Raw genomic sequence first — 25,313 nt, 5'->3', positions numbered from 1 at the left:
CCAGTATGCTTTTCTGTTTGTTTGTTTGTTTGTTTGTTTTTTGAGACAGAGTTTCATTCTTTCACCCAGGCTGGAGTGCAGTGGCGTGATCTTGGCTCACTGCAATCTCCTCCTCCCTGGTTCAAGTGATTATTCTGCCTCAGTCCCCCGAGCAGCTGGGATTACCGACATGCACCAGTACGCCCAAGTAATTTTTGTATTTTGTAGATGGGGTTTCACCATGTTGGCCAGGCTGGTCTTGAACTCCTGACCTCAGGTGATCTGCCCGCCTCAGCCTCCCAAAGTGCTGGGATTATACGCATGAGCCACTGTGCCCAGCCTACACCCAGTACACTTTATCAAACTTTCCTTTATGGAACTGTGGATCTGCCCCAGTCTTGGGGGAATAGAGTATTGATCTCGAATCGTTTTGTGAACTTGGCTTGGTTACTCACCTTTTCTGAGCCTCAGTTTCCCCTTCTGTGAGATGGGGGATGAGATGCTTCCTCAGCACCTAGCAGGCCTGTTGTGAGGAATTGAAGTCCCTGCAGTTAATGATGCTTCATTGCAGAGGCGTTTCCTGCCACAATGCTCAGGTCAGACCAGCAGAGGCAAGGCAGGGGTCCCTCAGTAACAACAGTTTCTCTTTGGGGACTGTCTCCTGGACATTCAATGTGATGTTTTCTCTCCCTCTCAGGAATCTGACCAAACTCCAGGGCCACCTATCATGAGCAGCCTTGTTTGCTTGCAATTTGCAGAGTTGCGAGGGGTAAAGGACTGGCTTTGACTATTCAATCTTTCAGGTGAGTGTGGGGAGCTGCCTTAGACCGGAGGTGTGGACTTTTCCTTCCCTTTTAGGAAGAAGGCATTCCCGTATGTGATTCAGTGGAAGCGTGTGTGCATGTGTGTGTGTGGTGATGGCAGTGGGGCAGGGGGGAGTGTAACAATTTTTTGAGTGACTGCTTAGTGCCTACACTGTCTTGCAAGGTGTCCTCTTATTTAATATCTCTTATTTAATCATGCTGCTTCTGGCCAGGCTCAAGCTGCTCACACCTGTAATCCCAGCACTTTGGGAGGCCAAGGCAGGCAGATCACATGAGGTCAGGAGTTTGAGACCAGCCTGACCAACACGGTGAAACATCATCTCTACTAAAAATACAAAAATTACCTGGGTGTGGTGGCGGGCACCTGTAATCCCAGCTACTCGGGAGGCTGAGGCGATTCAAGGAGAATTGCTTGAACCCAAGAGGCAGAGGTTGCAGTGAGCCGAGATCATGCCACTGCACTCCAGCCTGGGCGACAGAGAGAGACTCCATCTAAAAAAAAAAAAAAAAAAAAAAGATTGTCTCCTGGAGGCCTGATTATCCCCATTTTACAGAGGAGGCCCCAGAGGCTCAGAGATGGTATGTAATTGTTCCCAGTCATGTACCTAGGTCTGTAGCCTCAGAAGCCCAGGTGGGAATATAGGAGGGAGGGAGGAATGTTTTCAGAGGACAACAGGGCAAGGGCCTAAGCTATTTCCTCTCTGCTATTTCCTCTGCCCATTTTCTTGAGCAGAATGAATTTGAGGAGGGGATGACAATAGCAGCTGACCTCTGATTGTGCCCAGCAAGTGTCTTGGAATTTTGGATCCTGCTATAGAGGAAGCCAGCAGTTCAGAATGGGCTCTGCTCTGCCCGAGCTGTGGACGGCCATCCTTCCTAAGAACCACAGGTTTTGATAGATGAGCCCCTGCTTGTCTTCTTTGACGTTCACAGGCCTTGAGTCCTTGTCAGCATAATGGCCCATAAAGCCAGAAAATGCAAGAGAAGGGAGCAAAAAAGAGTATAGACTTTACTATTATTATTTTTTTGAGACAGGGTCTCGCTCTTGCTGCCCAGGCTGGAGTTCAATGGCGTGATCTCGGCTCACTGCAACCTCTGCCTCCTTGGTTCAAGCGATTCTCCTGCCTCAGCCTCCCCAGTAGCTGGGATTACAGGCGCCCACCACCACACCCGGCTATTTTTTTGTATTTTTAGTAGAGACGGGCTTTCACCATGTTGGCCAGGCTGGTCTTGAACTCCTGACCTCAGGTGATCCGCCTGCCTCGGCCTCCCAAAGTGCTGGAATTACAGGTGTGAGCCACTGCACCCGGTCAAGAGTGTAGACTTTAGAGTCCAACCAATCCATGCTCAAGTCTTATTCTGCCACCTTCCAACTATATGGCTTCAGACCAACCCTGGCTCATCTTTAAGCCTCAGTTTCCTCCTCTGTAAAATGGAGACGAATCTCATTTACTGTAGGAGTGAACCAAGATGAGGAATGAGGAAGTGCCCTGCATGGAGCCTGGCACATGGTAGGGATCCAGGAGATGCTGGATTGTTTTCTTCCCGGTAGAGAAGATGTGTAGTCGGGAAACCCTTGGCAAAGGACAGTCTCACTCTTCCCTGAGCCCAGCTGCTCAGACCCAGGAGATGCTGGACTGTTTTATTCCTGGGAGAGAAATGTGCGGTCAGGAGACACCTTATCAAAGGACAGTCTCACCCTTCCCTGCCCCCAGCTGCTCAGAGTTAAAAGCAAGAGACATGCACCTCACAAGCACTAAACATCACATGGAGAGAAAAAAAACAAGTAAGAAAGGGAGAAGGCAAGACAGACAGATGAGTCCGGATCTGCAGAGCGTTGGTCATCACCAGAGTGATGCTCAGAGCTAGCTGCCCCCAGTGGCTGCTCTGCAACAGAACACACCCAGAGGCATAGAGGATGTTTCTTATCGCTCCAAGCTCTGCACTGGGCCTGAAGGGGGCTGGGATCCGGTTTTGATGAAGGGACACGAGGCCCTTGCCTTGCTGGCTGCAGAGGCAGGAAGAGCCCACCGGGGTGGGGCTCCCCATGAGGCTGTCTGGAATTGAGGAACACAGCCCACTGCGGATTCCAGAGCCAAAGAAATGAAACTCTCCAAGCTTACAACTGTGGAGAAACACTTCTTCAGTCTGTTTTAAATCAAACTCCCCACGCTGACACTTGGACTCCATTCAACCATTAAAAAGTTCCACTAGCAAATAAACACTTAGCCAAATATTTGCTCTTATGTGTTTTCAATAGTAAATGCCAGCTATATTGCTCATCTCTGTATATCACCCTGGTGGCCCACCCCTGGTTGTCTGGAGCTAAGTGGCTTCTTTAAAGACAGGTGGAAACTCCTTCCTAACTTCCCACCATGGCAGCCAAGAGGGGTGGACTCAGACCCTGGTGGAAAAGAAAAAGTTCCCTCCCACCCTAAAGGGCAGACCAACTTAGGATCGTTCCGTGAGATTTGTACTTACATGTTGCACAGATCCCACAGCCCCCGGGCCCCAGAAATGTATTTCTGCTTTCCCCTCCTCTCGTGGGTCGTGCTCCTACCTTCCCCAGTGCTCAGTCACCAGCCCTATAATTGCCAGCACACCTCTGAGAGGTGGGTCAGGTTTTATAGCTGCTTCCCACCCCATATTCTGGCCCCCGAGGACTTTAGGGGAAGGTTTAGAAACTGGGAAGGCAGAATGGAGATGAGAGTGAGAGGACAAAGAAGGGCTTCAGCTTTCACAGGTACAAGGGTGTTTGGGACCTTAAGTTACACAAAACACAACTACACACACACACACACACACACACACACACACTACCATGCATCATGCCACACAGCAACCACAGAATTGGCTAGCGTTCCTTGGTTGTAAGCAACAGATACTGATGGGTTAAGTTAAATGAAAAAGAGAATTTATTGGAGGCATTAAAGGGAGCTTATAAGAGAAGAGGTGACAAACTTAGGTTTGGAAAAGACAAGGCCAGACAGGAGCTTCAGAGGGTGTCGGTAGCAGGAACTCCTCAGCAGCCTCATCCAGGTGCTGCCACTGGAGAAAATGTTCTTAGTCCCGGACACTGCTCATGAATCAAGTTCTAGTAAGGGAATTTTCTGTTGACCTTGATCGGGTTCTATCCTTGATCGGGTTCCCTCCCTGTCGACCATGGAGGTCAGGATGCCTTGATAAATAGTCCTTCAGGGCTTGGTTGCCTTTTTTCTCAACTGTTTTTGTATTCTGACATGCAAAGGATACTACGCTTATAAGACATGATGGGGTGAAAGGATAAGTTGGTCTTCCTTATCGTAAGGCTACTTCTGGCCATAAGTGACTGCTAAACACTGCCTCCCCAACCAGGACAGAGGGGATCAGTGTCTCACTCACCTGAACCTTTTATGGAAATCACTGGGAGATTCAACTGTTTCCAAGAAGGGGAGGTAATCACCAAAATATTATCAAGATGCCACCAAAGATGGCAAATGGAATGGTTCCTGAAGACTCACTCCCCTCCCTAACATGCACTAAAGCCTCCAGCATCATCAATAAAGCAATGGGAGGTTCTCTTCTGCGTCTACCTCTGCCTCCCACTCCTCCCCATCTCATTCCAGACACAGTATATTGAATTTTCCCACCTAATTCGTTTCTCAGTACAGGGATAGCAAACACATACACTTTTTTTTTTTTGAGACAGAGTCTTACTCTGTCACCCAGGCTGGAGTGCAGTGGCACAATCTTGGCTCACTGCAGCCTCCACCTCCAGGGTTCAAGCGTTTCTTCTGCCTCAGCCTCCCAAGTAGCTGAGACTACAGGTGCACGCCACCATGCCTGGCTAATTTTTGTATTCATAGTAGAGATGGGGTTTTACCATGTTGGCTAGGCTATTCTTGAACTCCTGACCTCGTGATCTGCCCACTTCGGCCTCCCAAAGTGCTGGGATTACAAGCGTGAGCCACCACGCCAGGCCTAACAAATGCATTTATATCTCTGCTCGCACATCACAATCTCTCCTTCAAAAGACTATGGGCACTTGAGGGCCCAGGCTCCTTGGTATTTCAGTGGCACCTAGACAAGTGCTCTGTACACAAGTCAGCCTTCAAAATAGACCCCAAGCTTAGACAAAATTTATACTCCAGATACATCAAATGCTTACATAGCTCCCAACATGCTCTGCTGTTTACAGGTCTCCTTGGAGGGCTTTCTTCAGTATTCACGATGTCTCTTGAAAGGGACTTTTGATGTACATTTATGGAATGAATGGAGAGAGTGGTAGAGTGGATTCCCCCCGAATAGTAATCAGGCCAAAGCATCAGATCATACAAAGATGTTCATGATGGTCTTGTCTTTTTTTTTTTTTTTCTGGAATCTCTTAGGAAAACTTGATCCAGTCGGCTATATTCTTGGACTGGCAAAACTGTAACGTTGAGTGCTTCTACCAACTGATGATCTATGGGAAATCAAGACAGAGCTGCTCTGGGATGACTATGCACATTGAAGGAGGAGTGGAATTTCATTTACAAGATATTTTGATGAAGTCTCAGTAGGGAAGAAAACTAACTTCTGGAGAGAGCTTACTTGTGCTAGATAATTGTACTTGCATTATTTCACTGAATCTTTTTGGCAAAGCTTTGAGGTAGGCATTATAGCTCCCTTTGCACAGATAGAAATACCAAGGAGAGATGTAGACATATGCCTAAATTTATTTTTAAATAACTCGTGTGAGGCAGAGCTGGGAGTCAAACTCAGGTGTTCTCCCTCTGACCCAGAGCACTTTCTTTCTTTTCTTTTTCTTTCTTTCTTTTTTTTTTGAGATGGAGTCTCACACTATTGCACAGGCTAGAGTGCAGTGGCGCTATCTCGGCTCACTGCAACCTCTGCCTCCCAGGTTCAAGCAATTCTGCCTCAGCCTCCTATGTAGCTGGGATTACAGGTGCGTGCCACCATGCCTGGCTAATTTTTTTGTGTGTGTATTTTTAGTAGAGACAGGGTTTCACCATGCTGGCCAGGCTGGTCTCAAACTCCTGACCTCAGGTGATCTTCCTGCCTCGGCCTCCCAAAGTGCTGGGATTACAGGCGTGAGCCACCGTGTCTGGCCCAGAGCACTTTCTGCTCCACCTCTGCACCTCTTTGCCTGCTCTATCATTAATATCACTGGTTTTCTTTTGGGCTAGTTTTTAGTTCTGGTTTATACTGAAACTAACGGACATGCCACCTGATGTGGACAGAGGTAGCTTAGAGGATGTGGTCATGTTTTGGGAATCCAGTATTGAGACTGAGATCCAGCATTAACTGTGGCTGAGATCTGTCTCAAACGCATGCACACATGTACACCCACGTGCATTTAAGTAGAAACAATTGAGGGCTGATAAGCCAATCAAACGGTTGATCTCTTCCAGTCACTGGAAAGGCAGCAGAGAGGGCGTGGAGACAGACACATCTGGATGAGAAACTCCAGCTCCACCCACTTAACAGCTGTGTGATCTTGGATGTGCCATTTACTCTCTTGCCTCAGTTCGTTCATCTGTGAAATGGAGCAAACATCACATCCCTGGTGGTTGTGAAGATTAACCATGATCATGTGTATGTGGCACGTACTGTTACCTACCTGTTATTCCTTAAGTCACGGGTGAAGGTTTGAAAACACTTGTGAAAGAGGGTGGTGTCAGCTGATGTATACATGTCTCTGTTTATCTTTCATTTTTCTTACTGTTCAAGTGAAATGCCAGAAGGTTGAGCTTCAGTCTGGTGCCCAGGAGGACAAGGGCACATGCTAGAAATAGAAGACAATGGTGCCTTGGTCCCTATTGGTAGATTGAATGATTTGTTCAAAACATATTCATGGTGCCTTTCTGTAGGACCCCGGCTCCTGCCACTTCACGGGAGAGGAGAGCACTCCCATGCCATTCAATCAGGCATGGCCGTGTGTCTTGCATTAGCCAGTGGGTTGTGAGCAGAAGTGACTATGCCCTGCTTGAGAACAAGTTCAGTGCCATCCCATGATTTTACCTTTCCTTTGACATGAGGCTGCAAGTCCCAGAGAGGGGCTGCTCCTTCTGCTTGGACCTCAGAAAGAAGATAATAGGGGCAGAACTGCTGCTGACTTGTGAAGGGCATTTAATGGGAGCAAACAGACCTTTGAGATTTGGGGTTATTCCTTATGGCAGCACAGCTGGGAAAGCTGACTAATTAATAGCATCGCTGATGGCATACTGGGGCTGCCACACTAGCCGTCACTGGTTTTACCTCCAGACTTCTTACTACATGAGAAAAAACAACTCCTACTTGGCTAAGCCACCATTTTTGGTGACTGTGGTCATGATATCCAGTATCATGAAAGTACCAGGCACATTCGCACTTAATAAATTAATGTTAGCTATTATTAGGGTAATATACAGACATGTATTTTAGAAAATACTCAACTTATGCAGTCTACATTTATGAGATAAATTGATGGTGGATTTTTAAAATGAAATTCGGCTTTGTTAATAACCTAATGAATTCACTTATTTTTATTTGAAAATTGAACATTACAAAACGCCGTAAAGTGAAGATTTCTACCTGCCATTCTTTCAACACTTCTCTCCATTGATAACCTGTGTTATCAAAACATTTTTCTGTGTAAGGGCCAGATTAAGGTGAGGCAAGTGAGGCACCTTGGGCACAAAATTTAAGGAGGCCCTCACTCTCTCGCCTGTGCAGGGGCAGAGTTGATACTTCCATAAGCCTGAGAGTGAGGGCCTCCTTAAATTTTGCTCCCTGGGTGTGCCTTATTGCCTCACCCCAGTCCTGGCCTTGCTAAGCATTGCATACATTCACGCAGGTACTTACGTAGTTATTTTTCAAAACTAAAATCAGTTTTAATTAACTGTGACTTGCTTTTTTGTTTTTTACACAATGAATCAGAACAATTTGTGTCAATTCCTACGAGTCTATCACAAACTTTTAATTGTTGTGTAGTATTCTGTACTATGAGTGAACCGTAGTTTAGCCATTTCCCTACTGATGAGCATTTAAATTTTAATCTTGCTCTTGCAATGAATGCTACCAAAAACATAACCTAGCTCATATGTGCTTTCCAGTATTTCCAGGGGATACATTTCTAGAGGTGGCAATGCTGGGTAAAGGGATGTTTTAAAACTATGAAAGCTACAACCAAAGCACCTTTCAAAAGTTTCAAACCAATTGATGTTCCTACAAACAGTGCAGAAGGATATAATGGGAAACACTTTACATTAGAATTATCTGCATGATTTCTTTAAATAGCCAGCTTTCTTGGTACTTACGACTTCCCCAAATTAGAGTCACATGCAGTTTTCCAGCAGTCTGTTATTGCATAAATCCAGACAGGCTGCTGAAGTGTGTGTGCTGCCTTAAGAGCCAGCTTTTTCCCTGCTGTGTAGCTCAGCTGGGAAGTGGTTGCTCTGACTTCTCCTATAGGCCTGGAGCTGGTCTGTGTTGGAAATGGGGTGCTGGGCAATGTGTAAGGTTACACCCTGGGTCAATGTCTCACAACTGCTCTCCAATCTCTCCAAAGATGGGAGCAGGATCATGAGTCCTGTGGGGCATCAACAGCTGTAGAAAAAAAACTTTCCAACACAGAGGAGTTTGTTGAATCTGAATCTCTACACTTTTGAAGAACATAACTTGATGTGGAATATTGCTAGGCCTTCTGGCAAGGAAGAAGTGCTGGACCTGGTGACCATTCGAGATAGTTGTATAGGATTCTCTATTATGAATGAACATAGTTTAGCCATTAGCCATAGCAACAGAGTGCTGGACCTGGTGACCATTTGAGGTTCTTGAAATCCTCCACCCTGGCCCTCCTCCTACACTTTCCCTACAATCCAGGATGGATGTGGATTCCTGCCCATTTGCCTTCCAATCAGGAGCTGGCAAACTCTGGCTTGTGGGTCCAGTCTGGCCTGCAGCCTCCTTTTGTAATATAAAGTTTTATTGGAACACAGCCACGCTCATTTGTTTGCAAATTGTCTATGGCTGCTTTTGCAACAGAGGAGTTGAGGAGTTGCGGCAGGTTGTTTGGTCTGCAAAATCTGAAATACTTATTATGTGGCCTTTTACAGGTAAAGTATGCCAACCTTCGGCTCTAAATGTCTTTCAAGTTTGTTCCTTCTTTTTCCTTATCTTAGTTCGTCACATCTTGCCTGGATGACTGCAGTGGCCACTAAGCTGGTCACAGAGTGAGCTTTCTTAAATGCAAATGTAAGGATGGCAGAGCCTCAAGTGCTTCAGTTCCTCCAAGTGCCTGTTCCCTGAGTGGCATACCATTGAAGGCCCTCTGAGTCTGCAGCTATGTTTCCACTCTTACTGGTGTGTGCACCTGGAGCTGTCACTTTTTCAATAATGCATTTCTGACTCCCTCATCAACAAAGGTATTTACTCCTTCCTCTTTGCTGCCAATAAACCACTGAGAACATGCCTTCCTTTGGTATTTCAATGGCATTTGTAATTATGTGTCTTTCCCTGTCTTTCTCACCGATCTGTGGACTCCAGCGTGCAGGAAACTTGTCTTATTCTCTTTCACATCTAACAGGGTCTGGCCCAAATAAGTACTAAAGAAATGTTTGCTGAATGAATAAACACTAATATTTCTTGAGCTGTTCTTGGTTTTTCTCAATACTATCTCTTAGAATCCTCACAACAACAGCCTTGTGGCATAGACACTGTTATATCCCCACTTTATAGATGTGGCAGCTGAGGGCACAGAGAAGTTAAGTCACTTGCCCAAGGTACATAACTTGACAGGATTTGAACCCTGGAAGTTAGGCTTTATGGTATATATCAAACTCTAACTCCCATAGTAATAATGAGCAAATGAATGAATGAATGAATGAATGAATGCAGTGAGATTCCATGAACTGAAGATAGGAAAGGGAAATGCTACATGACCTTATAAAACCCATTGGTAGGGTTTATAAAAGAAAAACACAAAGATTCCAGGAGACCTGGCAGGGATGGAAGCTATGGAGGATCAACAGCCCGCAGAGTTCAGGCAGAGTTTAAAGCAAGTGGAAAATCAGACCCTCTTGTGAACTGCTGGGAGTGCTCAAAGAAGAAGCCATAGGGCTGGGCATGGTGGCTCGTGCCTGTAATCCCAGCACTTTGGGAGGCCGAGGAGGGTGGATTGCCTGAGCTTAGGAGTTCAAGACCAGCCTGGGCTACATCATGAAACCCCATCTCTATTAAAATACAAAAAATTAGCTGGGTGTGGTGGTCCATGCCTATAATTCCAGCTACTCAGGAGGCTGAGGCGGGAGAATTGCTTGAACTTGGGAGGCATATGTTGCAGTGAGATGAGATTGCACCACTGCACTCCAGCCTGGGCAACAGAGCAAGACTCTGTCACAAAAAAAAAAAAAAAAAAAAAAAAGCCATAGGGCCACAATTAAACTAAACAAACAAAGCCTGCCCCTTGGTGCATTGGGTGAAGGTAAAAAAGCACCAGCCTTAATATTTATGGCAAGCCTCCTGTATGCGTAACACCACGCCAGTGAGCTGTACATATGCTGGCTCAATGAATGCAAATTACCTCCCCAAGCCCCGCCACAAAACCTTTCTTATTCAATACATTTTCACTGATCAGCTATTATGTGCCAAGCCATTGAACTAGATGCCGAGAGAACAAAAATAAACAGAACTCTAGGAGTTCCCAGTCTAGCAGGGGAGAGTGTATAATTCTAACAAAGTGCTGGGCGTTATCAGAGAGATACAACCAAGAGAACAGAGGGGACCTAACTCTGCCTGGAGATGTGGGGAAGATTTCAAGACAGTCATGACTGAGGTGGGTTTTGAAGGATGAATAGAATTTTGCCAGGTGGACAAGGCACAGATGGGCTCCTTGAGAGAAAGCACAGTTAGTGCCAAAGCACAAAGGCAAGAATGCCAGGATGCACTTGGGGATCTAGGAGCAATTCAGTGGGGAGAAACAAAGAGTGGAGGCCCATCAGGAAGTCTTGTAAGGCATGCTGTAGAGCTTGGCTTCCTTCTGTGGAGTGACTGGGTTTTTAAAGCAGATGTTTTAAAAAAATGAGATGGTATTTGCATGACACTAACATGGAAGAAACAGAAAGGTGCAACTGGAAGTCAGGAAACCAGCTAGGAAGCTGTTGCTATAGTCCAGTGGGGAAAAATTCGGGTCTGAGCTGAAGACATGGACAGGGGAGGTGAAAAGCAAGCCAAAGACCAAGAAGTGTTGGTCTTGAAATGTTAAAATATACACTAACCACTTGCTTTTTGAAAAGGCTGCTTATTAGAATCCTCCTTTGAGGGGGCTACACACACACAGAAGTGATAGTGTGGCCTTTATCTGGAAAGTGAACAAACACACCCTACAGAAAAATGGTAGAATAAAAGTATCCAACAAAAGAGTAAATATGTATAATAATTACAGTATTGGGCCGGGCACAGTGGCTCACGCCTGTAATCCCAGCACTTTGGGAGGCCGAGGCGGGTGGATCACTTGAGGCCAGGAGTTTGAGACCAGCCTGGCCACCATGATGAAACACCATCTCTACTAAAAATACAAAAATTAACTGGGTGTGGTGGCACATGCCTGTAATCCCAGCTATTTGGGAGGCTGAGCCATGAGAATCACTTGAACCTGGGAGGCGGAGGTTGCAGTGAGCTGAGATCACGACACTGCACTCCAGCCTGGGTGACAGAGCGAGAATCTGTCTCAAAAAACAAAACAAAACAAATTATAGCACTGGTGTAATCTGAAATAAATGCATGTATTGTGTAGGATGCAAGTAGGTAGGTATGTAAGAGTTCGATGGTTTTAGCTTGGGGATCTCTTGTGAGGTTGTAGTCAGGATTAGGTGGAAGTTTTGGTTTTCGGCTGTAGAGTCTTCTTCCAAGATGGCTCGGTCCTGTGGCTGGCAAATTTATTTTGGTGTTAGGCAGAAAGCCTCAGTGTCTCACCACAAGAACCTCTCCACAGGGCTACTTGAGTGTCATACCAACAGGCTTCCCCCATGGGGAGTGATCGAGAGAGCAAGGTAGAAGTAGCGATGTCTGTTATGGTCTCGCCTTGGAGGTCACATGCTGTCACTTCCACAATATCCTTTTGGCTATTCAGGTCTGTCCTCTTCGCTATGGGAGAAGACTGTACTAGGATATGAACCCAGAAGGGGGGATCACTGAGAGCCATCTTGGAGGCACAAATGGGCCTTGGTCTACCTGAGAGTGGGCTAGGTAATGTGGTGCAAAGGAATGCAAGCAAGATTTGGAGGCAGAAATTGGTTGACTGACCAGTAGTCATCCTGCCTATATAAGCCTTAGCTCCTCATCTGTAAAATGAGGTGCATAATCAATACCCTGATGGCTAGTGAAGGTCATTTGAGACAAGGCTTGTAAAATGCTTTTTGGGAACCATAAAGCATGATAGTATGACATACAGTGACTGCATAAATAAAAGGGATCATTATGAAGTCCCATATTTTATCTGGATGGGAGGTTTAGCCTTGATGAATCTCAGAGCTTCAAGAAAGATACTTGATCCTTTATTTCTGTGGCTGTAGAAATCCAATAAATAACATTTATTGATCTTTTACTTCTACATGCCAGGAATGGCACCATAATAATTTCATTTCATTCCCTCAATGATGCTGAGAAATGGAATCTATAAACCACATTTTATAAGTGAGAAAACCAAGGCTCAGTGAGATTAAATAACTTGCTCTGAACATGGGAGAGCTGGGGACACCAGCCCAGTCCTGCTGGACCCCAACGCATGAGCATGAGGCAAATGGGAGATGGGCTTGGTGGGACCTGAAAAAAGTGTCCCCACCCTGCCCAGATCTGGGGCCTGGGATGTCCTCATGGCTGGGGTTTTGCAGGTCTCTGGCAAGGGAGGGTGAACGGTGAGTGACAGGCCTCTCCTACCCCTGCACATCCTTGGTCTTGAACTGATGAGGGGTCTTCTTGTGTGTGTCTGTGTGTGTGTACATGTGTGTATGTGTGACCACACTGGCAACCGCTGCCATCCCAAAGCTGGGGATTAGGGTGACGAGTCCTACAGTGCCCTCCAGAGTTGGACGTAGGCCAGGGCTGCATTGGGCCTTGGACTCCTTGGAGGACGGCTCCCAGACCATTCTCGGAAAAGCATTTGCAGCAAGGCTACTCCAGGTGCCAGGCCGGGCCATCAATCCCTCACTCTTCGGAGCAGTGAGTTTATAAAGTAGCAATTAAATAAGAGCTCTGTAAGTGCTTCTGGGAACTGCCCTGAATGCATTTTCCAAACATAAATAACGGGGACCTCCACTCTGAGCAAAGCACATACAGAGCAGAGAAGCAGCGCCAAAAAGAAGGGAGCCCTGTTGTGCTAACGAGTTGGGCTACGTGCCCCTGGTGTGCACGTGTGCTCCGTGTAGGCGGCAAGTCCATTTGTCTTGCCTGCCTTGGTGGCATGTCAGCCTGTCTGGACAGTTCGTGGTGAGGAGATGGTGGCTGTGACACTTGCTCCCCTGGGAAGGCAAAGCATTGTTATTTCAGAGATAGTGATAATGATGGTGGAAGCAATGATGACAGCTGTTATTCACTGAGCACCTATGGTGAACCAAGAGCCCGCAGATCCCCTATTACTGGGAGGATTAGAGACTTGTCCAAGGTGGAAAAGCCTATAAGGTGGAGGGAAAGATAAATGAGAACTCTTCAGCAGCTTACATGTATTAGGCTCTTATTATACGCCACAAACTGTTCCAAGAGTTTTACTTGCATAAGCTTACTTAGATCTCCCAACAAACCTGTGTAGTAAGTACTCTTTTTATCCTATTTTGAAGGGGAGAAACTGAGGCATGGAGAAGTCATGTCTCTTTCCCAGGGTCACACTAAGCCAACATTCAGGTGCAGGCAGACTTGCTCCAGAAACCCTACTCCTAACCATTTCTGTGCTGCATTGGTCCTGAGCCCTGGTACCGGGTGCCATCCTATCTTTTCAGTTCAGGTTTGATTATTGTCAACAGTCTGTCCCTGCCCAAGTATGGGCAGCAATGTCTTTCTCAGAAAACAATACTCCCCTAAGTCCCCCTGCCTGTCTCAGTGAGCCCTCCTGGTCTTAGGCCTAGCCTTGGCCCGAGTCTTCCTCCTGTCCCCAAGAGCTGGCTCTCCCAGCCGTGAAGGGATCCCAAAGGGCCATGCTCACTCTGCTCTCCCACTTCGTGCCTTTGCCCATGCTGGTCCTTGCCCCTGGATGCTCTTTCCCTGCTTGTCCACCTTGGGATTTTAAGTCATAGATGAAAGCTCACTCACTCTTAGAAGTATTTCCCGACCTCACCTCCACTTTAACCCCCACCATCCAGCTGAATGCGTCCATCAGAACATACATCAAATTCTTATTATTGTTGATTTTCTAGTCTGTCTCCCCTGAAACAGTGTTGCATGTCCTGGGATCTATAGCTCCTCACATGGTGCCTGGCACATAGTAGGGATTCAATAGATATTGATAGGTAGGTGGAGCCATTTTCCAGAAAGAGTGGACACATCAGATCACACCTGATCCTGAGTTCCTAAGAGCTCCAGCCATGACTCTGCCTGCTACCCCCAGAGCAATGTGCAAGGAACAGGACTGAATAGAATGAGCCCTGACCTTGGCTCTGCCATGAACTTGCTGAGTGGCCTTGACCAAGTCATTCCACTTCTCTAGGCTTCCATTTTCTCATCTGTATAACAGGAACAATTATATCTTTTTGGCAGATCACCTGAGGCTTGAATAGGATACAGAAAACAAAGGCACCCAGCACATCATTGGAACTTGATAAATATTAATTTTCCTCCCCCTTCCCCTTACCTGTGAAATGGGCTCTTGGTTTGGGGATAATTGAGTGGCACTGTAAGACACCCTTTGCAACAGATGCCTCTGCAGGTTTACCATTTTCCCTCCACGTCACTAGGGTATGGTCTCATTGTTTTCTGCAGAAGACCCTGCCACCACTAAGCTTCTTCCCTGCCTTTCTTGGGGTTCTGAAGCAGCCTCTGGCCACCAACTCTGTCATGCCACACCTGAACGCTGTCTTCCCTGCAGTCACTCACCAAAGAATCCCATCGCAAAAACCCCATCAAGAATCTAGCCCCTGTTCATTCCAGAGTCAGGAGTCAGTGATTTCCCTGTCTTGGACTCCATCTAAGTTGCCAGTGATTAAGAAACTCATATATTTTCACACTCATTAAAAGAAACATGATGTTCACTTTTCCAAGAAAAGCCATCCTTGTTTGTAGACCCTGTAATATATTGGGAACGCCTCTTAATTGGCTTCTAGGTCTCAGTGTCAGAAGTCAGACCCAAGTTTGTTTATTGACACAAGAAAAAAAATAAAACGTCGTATAATTAGTTGAGTGACTGACTCTAAATTCAGTAACTCCCATCGGTATGTGGCCTTGTCAGGGTTTAAGATTCCATTTTGGGTTATGAAAGAGGCCGGGTCCTAGGTAGTCCAGACGCGGGCCGCACTGCATCATAGCTATTGTACAAATGGGCTCAGTGTGCTGTTTGTGTTAAGATGGAAAACTTTTACATGTTTGATTTTTATGCAAGTCAATTAACTTGTTTTTTATAACTGTAAGGGCTTGCTTTGCAAATAAGATTACTTACCACTATAAATTATGGGAACATAGGGGCCTATTCAGACAAAATGTTACACACCCCTAACCCGTGCACCAGGCTGCATGCCGGCCTTCTGCAGGGGGGAGAGCCAAGGCGAATGGGACAGGGAGGTGAAGGAGGAGGGAGGGATTATTTTGGTGGATTCTGAGGGGCCCTTCCAAGAAAGATGCAAAGGGGGTGTGGGGAGATCTGGGGGCAGAGATTAGGAGTGAACCGCAATACTCTTCTCTGTGCTCACCCCCACCCCAACTCTCCCAGGTTGACCAGAGCTGGCCAAGACCTTTCCTTACATGGCAACACAGGAATCTCCTTTGAGGATTTTTTTTCCCCCAAATGTTTGCTTCTTGGTGACAGCACATCACCCTGAAGTTGGAAAGTTGGAGAGGGCTAAGTCTGGGCTTTATCCTCACTGTCATTTGTTGTCCTTCCTGCATGATGGTTCCACGCCCATTCCAGCATTCAGTGGGCAGCCCCCTCCCAAAGCACAGGGAAGGAGCAAGGTTAGGACAGAGGGAGGGAGAGGAAGAGGAGCAGGCATTCCTGGGGGGCTGCCACTCAATGGTGGAGAGGGGGCTGAGAGGGTTTCAGGCAGGACTGGGAAAGAGCAGGGCCAGTCTTTGTTCCCTCTGACTTACTCCTTCCCTTCAGGTCCTTAGCAGAGGGCACTGCAGTTCTATACATAGGTGTTCTGGAAAGCCAAGTTGGGACTCTTGTTTCTCAAGCCCTTTTGTGAACTTGGATGGATTCCTTCCTGTTCTAGGTCTCAGGTTTTTTCATCTGTGAAATGTGAGCAGAAACCCCAGCCCGGCATACCTCCTATGGGTAGGTTGTGATCCTGATGTGATCCTCAACAAGGTAATTTTGCAATTTTGCATTCCAATCCCATGGACATGTAGCAATGTCCAGAAACACTGTAGCTGTTACAACTAAGGGGTGGGTATGGGCATCTAGGAGTTAGAGGCCAGGAATTCTGCTAAACACCCTGCAAGATACAGGACAGCCCCTGCTCCCTGCCTTCCAACAAACAATTGTCTGGCCCAAAATGTCAAGAGTGTCAAGGTTGAGAAATTCTGTTTCTCCAAAGCATGTGAGGGAAAAGGAGACCTTCTTGGTGTGATCAGTATTTGGGACAAGATTTAATTTACTGAAGAATCAATATAGAATGTCTAGTCACTCAGAAATAAAGGGATGTCTTCAACAGTGGCAACAATACAATCCTTCACAAATAAATAGGACATTGCTGCTGATTCAGTGCTTTTAGATGCATATTTCACCATTAGAGTTCCACAGTAACTGTATGGGGGTAGCTAGAGAAATAATAATAATTTGAATAATCCTAATAAGGATTATGATATTATTCCTATTCTGCTGATAAAGAGACTGAAGCTTAAACATATGAAATCGGTGGGGCGAAGTGGCTCACGCCTGTAATCTCAGCACTTTGGGAGGCAAGGCGGGCAGATCACCTGAGGTCAGGAGTTCGACACCAGCCTGGCCAACATGGTGAAATCCCGTCTCTACTGAAAATACAAAAAATAGCCAGATGTGGTGGTGGGCACTTGTAATCCCAGCTACTCGAGAGGTTAAGGCAGGGTAATTGCTTGAACCTGAGAGGTGGAGGTTGCAGTGAGCTGAGATCACACCGTTGTACTCAGCCTGGGCAAACAGAGCAAGACTCTGTCTCAAAAAAACAAAAAGCAAAAAAGTATGAAATCATTAGTCTAAAATCACACAGCAAAATCTTCAAGCACAGGGTCTTTTTACATATTTGTTGAAGAAATCAGGACGCATATAATCATATTATCATGAAACAACTGATTTGAGGCAAAGCCAAATGACATTGTCAGGCATGACTTCACTGCACTTGAAAATGCTTCCCAAAGGGAGGTCTTCCTTTTTAAGATAATTGTGCTGTCCTCCACACACCTTGAGTACTTTGTACCCACTCTTATTGGGTCATAGGTTGTGGCTTCTATGTCTGTCACTTCTATTGAACTGGGGGCCCTTTCAGGGTAGGGGCCGTATCTTAATCATGTTGACAGGCCTCTTCAAGCTGCAGTTTCTTCTTCCAGAAAATGAGACAATGGCTACAACCTTACCAGGTAGACCTCCATTAAATGTCTGTGGAGCACTGGGGTGAAATAAGAACGCTGGCTTTCCCCAGAGCCCCAAGCTTCTGTGCCCACCCCTTCATTCTTTCCCTTGGCTTGTTTGATATTGTGCCAAGTGGCAGAGAAGGCAAAAGATTTGTAAAGAGTATGAGAAGAGTCATTGAACTCTGAGGACGGTATTTTATTTTTTGAAATCTGGCTTATGGAAAACTGAGAATCACAGGTGTTAAGGGGAACTGATCTTTGAGAATCCAATTTTCATAAGAAATAGAAACCAGTGGTGAGATTTCAACTTGAAAATAAACTTCAGCTCTGGCTCATCAGATCATCCAAGGAATCAAGTGTCCCCAAAGAGATGAAAAATCAAGCTGTTACTTGGCAGATCTGGAACTCACAGAACTGTTAGCACTCAGCCTCTGCATTTGGAAATGGCAAGATTCAAATCTGGCCTGATGTGTTCTCCCTTAGGCTGCTCATGATGTGTGTCTGCTGGATGGAGGCCTCAGAAAACTCATTTGACATCTTGGCTGTAACTTTGTCCAAGTCTGTGTCTGATGTCATTATGCAATCAATTCTATACTAGATTCTGCCGGGTAAGATCTTAAAAGACAAAAGCTTTGTTCTCCAGATCATCACTGGTTTTGAGGACGTACCTTGTTCATTCATTCATTCATTCTGCAAATTATTTATTAGAGCAAATTAACTTCTGTGACTCTCAATCTTCTCTTCTACATAACAGGAATAATAAACCTTGCTTCATAGGGTTAAGTTTTAGGCATATGGCCGGTACTCAAGAAATGATTATTATTAGATTATTATTATTATTAGATTCTTCACGGAAGTCTTAGTAGTAGTCAAAGCATAAAAGACATTTAAAGGCTGGGCGCTGTGGCTCACATCTGAAATCCCAGCACTTTGGGAGGCAGATGTGGGAGGATCACCTGAGGTCAGGAGTTCAAGACCAGCCTGGCCAATATGGTAAAACCCTGTCTCTACTAAAAATACAAAAAAATTAGCTGGGCATGGTGGCGGGCGCCTGTAGTACCAGCTACTTAGGAGGCTGAGGCAGAAGAATTGTTTGAACCCAGGAGGTGGAGGTTGCAGTGAGCTGAGATTGCACCATTGCACTCCAGCCTGGGCAACAAAGCTAGTCTCCGTCTCAAAGAAAAAAAAATTAAAGGAAAATATTTAGCAATTCAGCAACATACAAACGAATGTTTAACTGTTGCCCCTACATACATGTTGGGGACACTAAACAGGCCCTCTGTGAATAATCTTGGAGGCTTCCCAGATGAAGTGAGACGTGACTCTCACATAAAGAGAATCCTAGATCGTAGAGTTAGAATCAAGATTAAGTAGGCCGGGCACGGTGGCTCACGCCTGTAATCCCAGCACTTTGAGAGGCTGAGGCAGGCAGATCACGAGGTCAGGAGATCAAGACCATCCTGGCTAACATGGTGAAACCCCATCTCTACTAAAAATACAAAAAATTAGCCAGGCATGGTGGCGGGCGCCTGTAGTCCCAGCTACTCGGGAGGCTGAAGCAGGAGAATGTCGTGAACCCAGGAAGCAGAGCTTGTAAGCTTGTAGTGAGCCGAGATTGCACCACTGCACTCCAGCCTGGGCGACAGAGCGAGACTCCATCTCAAAAAAAAAAAAAAAAAAGATTAAGTAGGGTCTACCCCTTGCCTCTAGTCTGGCATAGTAGAATTATTGTTATTTTCTCATTTTTTTAGTTGAAGAAACTGAAAGTGAGGTAAAGAGTCTTATACCCATGAACTGGACATTATTATTCCTTTCCTTTCACAAATGAGAAAACTGAGGCATAGAGATGATATTTAACTCTCCCCTAGGGACATATCACTAATCAGCAGTAGATCCCAAATAGGACTGCAGGTAGCCTGGCTCCAGAGACTAGGATTGTAGCCTCTAGACTCAATGGGATTAGAGGCTATAGTGAGAACGATATTGGATTTGGAGTTAGACCAATCTGGCTTCTAATCTCTGTTCCAGCACAGACTATCTTGAACCTGGGAAAGCCACTTAACTGTCTGAGCTCTGGTTTCCTTATCTGGGAACTGGAAATAATGATAATACCTACCCTGTAGGAATCTTGAAAGAATGAGAAATAACATATGTCATTCCTTAGGTAGTGTAAATTCTATCTTAGACCATCATAGACATTTTTGCTTAGAGACAGGGTCTCACTCTGTCTCCCAGGCTGGAATGCAGTGGTGCAATCATAGCTCACGGCAACCTTGAACTCCTGGGCTCAAGTGATCCTCCTGTCTAGGCCTCCCACAGTGCTGGGATTACAGGCATGAGCTCCCATGCCCGGCCAGGTCACCACAGACTCTTAAACATCACAAGAACTTTTGCAAACATGACTGTATGGAATTAGTGCAGTCACATGAGGAGGAATATAGGAGAGAGATTTTTTATCCCTGTTTACAGATAAGGAAAGTAAGCCAGAGAGGAAGAGAAAGGGGGAAGGGAACTCTTTTAAATGCTTTCATTTAGTCAATCAATATCAGTTAAGCAGCTATTCAATTTATGTTGACTGATATCATTTATTTAATAAATGTCAGTTGAGCAGTATCACATCATGAGGGGTACAAGGATTGACCCTATTTTTTTCTGGATGAGGAACTGAGGCTCGGATAAAGCATAACTTGCACATAGTCACAGAACTAATCATGAGCAACACTGCAATTTAAACTAAGGTATGTGTGGACCCAGACATGCTCACAGTGGAGTGCATTTCCTCCAGGTCTCAGATGTAAGGGGCAAAGTCAAGGAAGGCTCTAACCCTAATCTTCTGGGTCCAGATCTAGTCCACTTTCATCCCACCATGTGGTGTAGCCCTACAAATAAGTTGAATTCCAAATTCTAAGCAAGCATTGACTAATGCAAAAATGGTTAAAAGGCCAGAACCCTAGAGGCAGGAAATGTCACCTTCCTTAATTAAACCTGGGAAATGTACCCATTATGGATAAGATTTGCTGTCTACAGGAAACTGTCTTAGACATAAACTGATCCTATCTTCCAGCCAAAGTGATTTGAAGATGGCTTAACTAAGGAGATATAAGTAGCAGACTACCTTGAAGGTAATCTATGAAAAGGGACCGCTGTCTTCGGAAAGTGCGTCTACCACAAAAGTCTGTGAGGATGATGGGTGTGTTTCTGTGATAAGTGCAATCAGAAAGTCCATATGAGTTCTGAAAAAGTGCAGGTGACCTGGAGCCAGAGAGATGGGGTTCAAATCCTAGTTTCTCTCCCACTTTGGACTTATTTGTGTTTAACCATCTTCATCTGTAAAATGGAGAGAGCATTGTTTTGTTTGTTTGCTTGAGAATCTAGAGACATTAGGATGACTAAACCAACTGTACACATCTCTGATAATCTTTTAAGGAAAAATCATGGAGAATGGAAAAAAAAATCAGTGAGTGAAAAGATTTCTCTGTATCTTCGTCACAATCCAGAGAAAAGAAGTTCAGAATCCAATGGTTTTGGACAACTTGGTCATCAGAAAAATGAAGTGTGTCCTGTCTTTGGTGTATTTCACTAGGTTCTACCTTATGAACATGATGACAATAATAATAAAAAAGTACTTTGCTGTTTACTGCGTGCCTGCACATACGGTTCTTATTTTCAATTTCCTGAGTTGATCCTGTACTCTCTTACTTTTTGACCTTTGTACAATGTTGTTACTGCTGGAACATCTCTCGTCTCTCTTTGCCAGACCAACTGTTTATCATTCAATATCAATTTAGATCTTTTATTCTCAGCTCCCGATCCACTCTACCACCAACCTGAGTGAAGAGCCCTTCTGAACACCTTCTAATCCTACAGCTCATGTTGCAATTGCATTTTTGTCTGTATCTTCACCTCTTCTCTCCATGAGAGCTGGGGTTGGGTCTATTTGCCTTTGAACTCCCAGAGTCTAGCACAAAGCTAGGCACATGGAAGGTGCCTAATGGATAATGCTGTATGAACAAATGAATTTGATTCTCATAACAATTGCATTAGGAAGGTAATAGGACTAGAAGACACTGGAGAGATGGTCCAGGCCAACTCTCTATTTCAGATGAGGGAATCAAGGCCCCCAAATTAAATAACAGTCCTGACAGCACTTTTCCTATTGGTAGCAGAGCCATTTGACTGGTACCAGACTGTTCTTTTTGTCCCAAGTCTGTGGTCTCCAAGCAGCCTCAAGATAATCATACAGATTTAGATACCTTTGTATTGGACTGGGAATGCTCCAGACAGTAGTCATTATGCAATGGAAAGAACATTGGAGCTATCCTTGACTCCTCCCTTCTGTTTATCTTCTGTATCTAATCAAGTCCTGTCAGTCTAACCAAGTCCTGCCAATTTTAGCTCCTAAGTTCTTTCATCAATTACTACCTCTCCATCTAAATCCTTCCATGATAAAGAACCACCCAATCTTGAACCCAGGCATTGAAGAGTTTTGCTTATTTGTCTCTTCCCTGCTGCTGATTTACCCTCTACAATAACATACAGAGCTTTTTCATGACTTCACATGAACACTTCAATGATCTACATGAAAGTCCTCTCCCATGAACTAGAGCACTTTAATAACTTCCAGTGGCCCTGCAAATAAAGTCAAAATCCTGAACATGGATTACAAGGCCCTCCATTGCATGGCCCTTGACTTCTACTCTAGTTTTTATTTGTCCACCATTCTCAGGCTCCTGTTCTATGCTGCAGGGGCCTTGAATTGTGCAGCATTCCCAGTACACACCAATCTATTTTAGATCTCCATGCCTATGGTCATGCCAGTCTCCCTTTCAGGAGTGCCTCTTTTCTTCTCTGCCCCCCCATTTTGCCCAGCTCACTCTTACTCATCCTTCAACTTGTTGAAGCTCCTGGGCTGGACCAACAGTTGACATAGCAATACTTGTCCACCTTAAGATCAAGGACCATTTCTGATGTATCTCTGTGGCTCCAGCACTTAAACTGGAGTTTTAATCTCACCGTCTTACTAGCTGTGTGGTCTTGAGCATATCGCTTGCCCTCTTTGGACTTCAATGGATAGGTATTGTGTAGCTACTATGTTGTGTGCATGATGTAAGTCTTGACTTCCTCCAGTGTGAAATGGAGAAGGAAGGATAACTGCATTACATAATCTTTAAGGTCCCCTCAAATTCTAAATGATATAGTTCCTGCATCAATTTCACTGGCATAATATTACCCCATTGTAATATGGTGTTAAATGTAAGTGATGGCTTTGGAACAGGATTGACTGTAGCACAGTGGTCAAGAAACCAGATTTGAAATCAGATGAAGAGGTTGTGAACAGCTGATTGATATTTTCTGGGAAGAATAATCTTGGACCACTTGGATACTCAGTTTCCTCATCTCAAAAAAATGGCAGTGATAATAAGGCTCTCTTTTGGTTGATGAGATCAATTGAGATGCTATGTATAATGTGCTTTGTGCACCCACATGCTCAGGATAACTGTAAGGAATGGCTGTTATTGGCTGGGTGCAGTGGCTCCCTCCTGTAATCCCAGCAATTTGGGAGGCTGAGGCAGGTGGATTACTTGAGGCCAGGAGTTTGAGACCAACCTGGCCAACATGGCGAAAACCCATCTCTACTAAAAATACAAAATTTAGCCAGGCGTGGTGGTGCAGGCCTGTAATCCCAGCTACTTGGGTGGCTGAGGCATGAAAATCACTTGAACCCGGGGGTGGAGGTTAAAATGAGCCTAGGTCACGCCACTGGACTCCAGCGTGGGCAACAGAATGAGAAACCCAAACACACCAAAACCAAACGAATTGAAACCAAACGAAACGAAACCAAAATAAAAAGAATGACTATTACTGACCTGTCTTACATAAGAAGGAATCACATGAGCTGGGAGGGTCAATATCTGATAGCTGGTGCATGGAGCGGATTCTATGATTCCAGATTTACAGGGACTGGGCTCAGATTTTTTATCCAGGGAAGCCCACCAGCCAAAAATGCTAGAAATAGCTGGTTTCCCTTAGTCATAGCATACTACTGGGGCAAGAGCTCCTCAGTGGCACCCATGCATGGAAAAGGCCAAGGTGGGTGGATCACTTGAGGCCAGGAGTTTGAGACGAGCCTGACCAACGTGGTGAAACCCCATCACTACTAAAAAGACAAAAATTAGCCAGGCGTGGTGGCCAACTCCTGTAATCCCAGCTACTCAGGTAGCACCTTCAAGGGCTTTGATTCTTTTGCTCTGTCTCCATCCTAGAAAGAGTTTTGTTGCGTTTGTTTGTTTGTTTAAGTGGAGATTCTACATCCTCTTTACCTTTGCCCCTCTCTTTTGGGAAAATGTCCTCTTGCCTTTGGGCAAGGCCAGCCCGGCCCTCTGAGCAACACTTTTAAGTTAGATGGGCAGCCTTGATCAGCAAGATAGGGGTGTGAGGGAAACAGCAACTGTGTCACCTCTTCATTGCTGCTGGGATGTGTTGCTATGGATACCAAATTCAGGGAAGCAAAGACAGCAGCAGCAGAAAAAAAAAGCTATAGTGTATATATTGATGTGGCCACGTGTGTGCTCCTGCATGCTTGCACACTTGTGTACGAGAACCAGAGAAAAAGGAAAGGTGTTCATTGAGGAGGAGGCCTGATATTTTAACAATTAGATTGGCATTATCAAAGGTGGATTAGCATTTCCAGATACTATATTACTGACCCGCCCCTATATGATACTCCATAGTCAGAACAGGCCCCAGAAACTTGGCCTCTGTCTCTCCCCTTCTTGTTTCTTATTTGTGGTCCCAGTCCCAACAGGGGACAGAGAATACATTTCTTAAGTGCCCACATGTGGCAGACATTGTGCCAGGCACTTACATTTCTTACCTGCCTTTATCGTTGCAGTAACCTTGTAAGATAAATAATGTTACTGCTATTGCATAGATGAGGAGGTTAAGGAGGCTAAGGGTATAGGCTGTGAAGTCAGAATGCTTGAGTACATCCCAAATCTACCAATCACTAGCTGTGCAACCTTTGATCTCTGCTGTGTCTCAGTTTCCTCATCTGTAATTGGTAGCACCACCACCAGCATGGTGAAGGGTGAGTTGAGACATGCTTAGCTCAGTGCCTGACACATCATAAGTGCCCGACACATCATAAGTGCCCAATAAATGATAGTTGCTATTATCGATTGTGCCCATGGACAAACAGCTGGAAAGGAGGGGGTTTCTCATTTGTTGACACTATACAATACCTGCCATGGGGTAAGTGCTTAACAGATGGATGAAAGGAACACAGTACCTTGGTTTTGCCACTGTCAGGGAGGAGAAGGACTGATGAGATCATGGCTAGGATATGAGTGGGCTGTCAATCTAGATGTCTCTTATTTCAAAACCAGGCACGGTGGCTCACACCTGTAATTCCAGCACTTTGGGAGGCCAAGGAGGGAGGACTACCTGAGGTCAGGAGTTTGAGACCAGCCTGGCCAACATGGTGAAACCTCGTCTCTACTGAAAATACAAAAGTTAGATGGGCGTGGTTGTGTGCGCCTGTAATCCCAGCTACTTGGGAAGCTGAGGCAGGAGAATCACTTGAACCTGGGAGGCAGAGATTGCAGTGAGCCGAGATCGCCCCACTGTACTCCAGCCTGGGTGACAGGGTGAGACGCTGTCCCAAAACACACACACACACACACGCACGTGCGTGCACACACACCCACACACCATGGGCTCTTTCTACTCATCATGTTGGCCTGATTCAGAAACTAGACTGATTTCCCAGCCTCAGGAAGGTTGTATCCTTGGAAATGTTTAAGG

General features: G+C 45.4%; 1 long non-coding RNA gene across 2 annotated transcripts; it reads left to right on the top strand.

The window, feature by feature from the left end:
* Window positions 1–619: 619 nt before the first annotated feature.
* On the top strand, window positions 620–9,710 carry LOC107969082 (uncharacterized). 2 transcript variants are annotated; one of them, XR_010153348.1, is made up of 4 exons: window positions 620–782; window positions 5,171–5,430; window positions 6,194–6,377; window positions 8,945–9,710. It is a non-coding gene; the product is annotated as an uncharacterized LOC107969082 (long non-coding RNA). The 2 variants fall into 2 exon arrangements; XR_001710653.4 differs by lacking the exon at window positions 6,194–6,377 and having other exon boundaries at window positions 635–782.
* Window positions 9,711–25,313: the final 15,603 nt, after the last annotated feature.

Source organism: Pan troglodytes, chromosome 19 (assembly GCF_028858775.2).
Source record: "Pan troglodytes isolate AG18354 chromosome 19, NHGRI_mPanTro3-v2.0_pri, whole genome shotgun sequence".
NCBI classification, from domain to species: Eukaryota; Metazoa; Chordata; class Mammalia; order Primates; family Hominidae; genus Pan; species Pan troglodytes.
The sequence above is the reverse complement of the archived record's forward strand: the minus strand, read 5'-3'. Positions and strand labels throughout refer to the sequence as shown.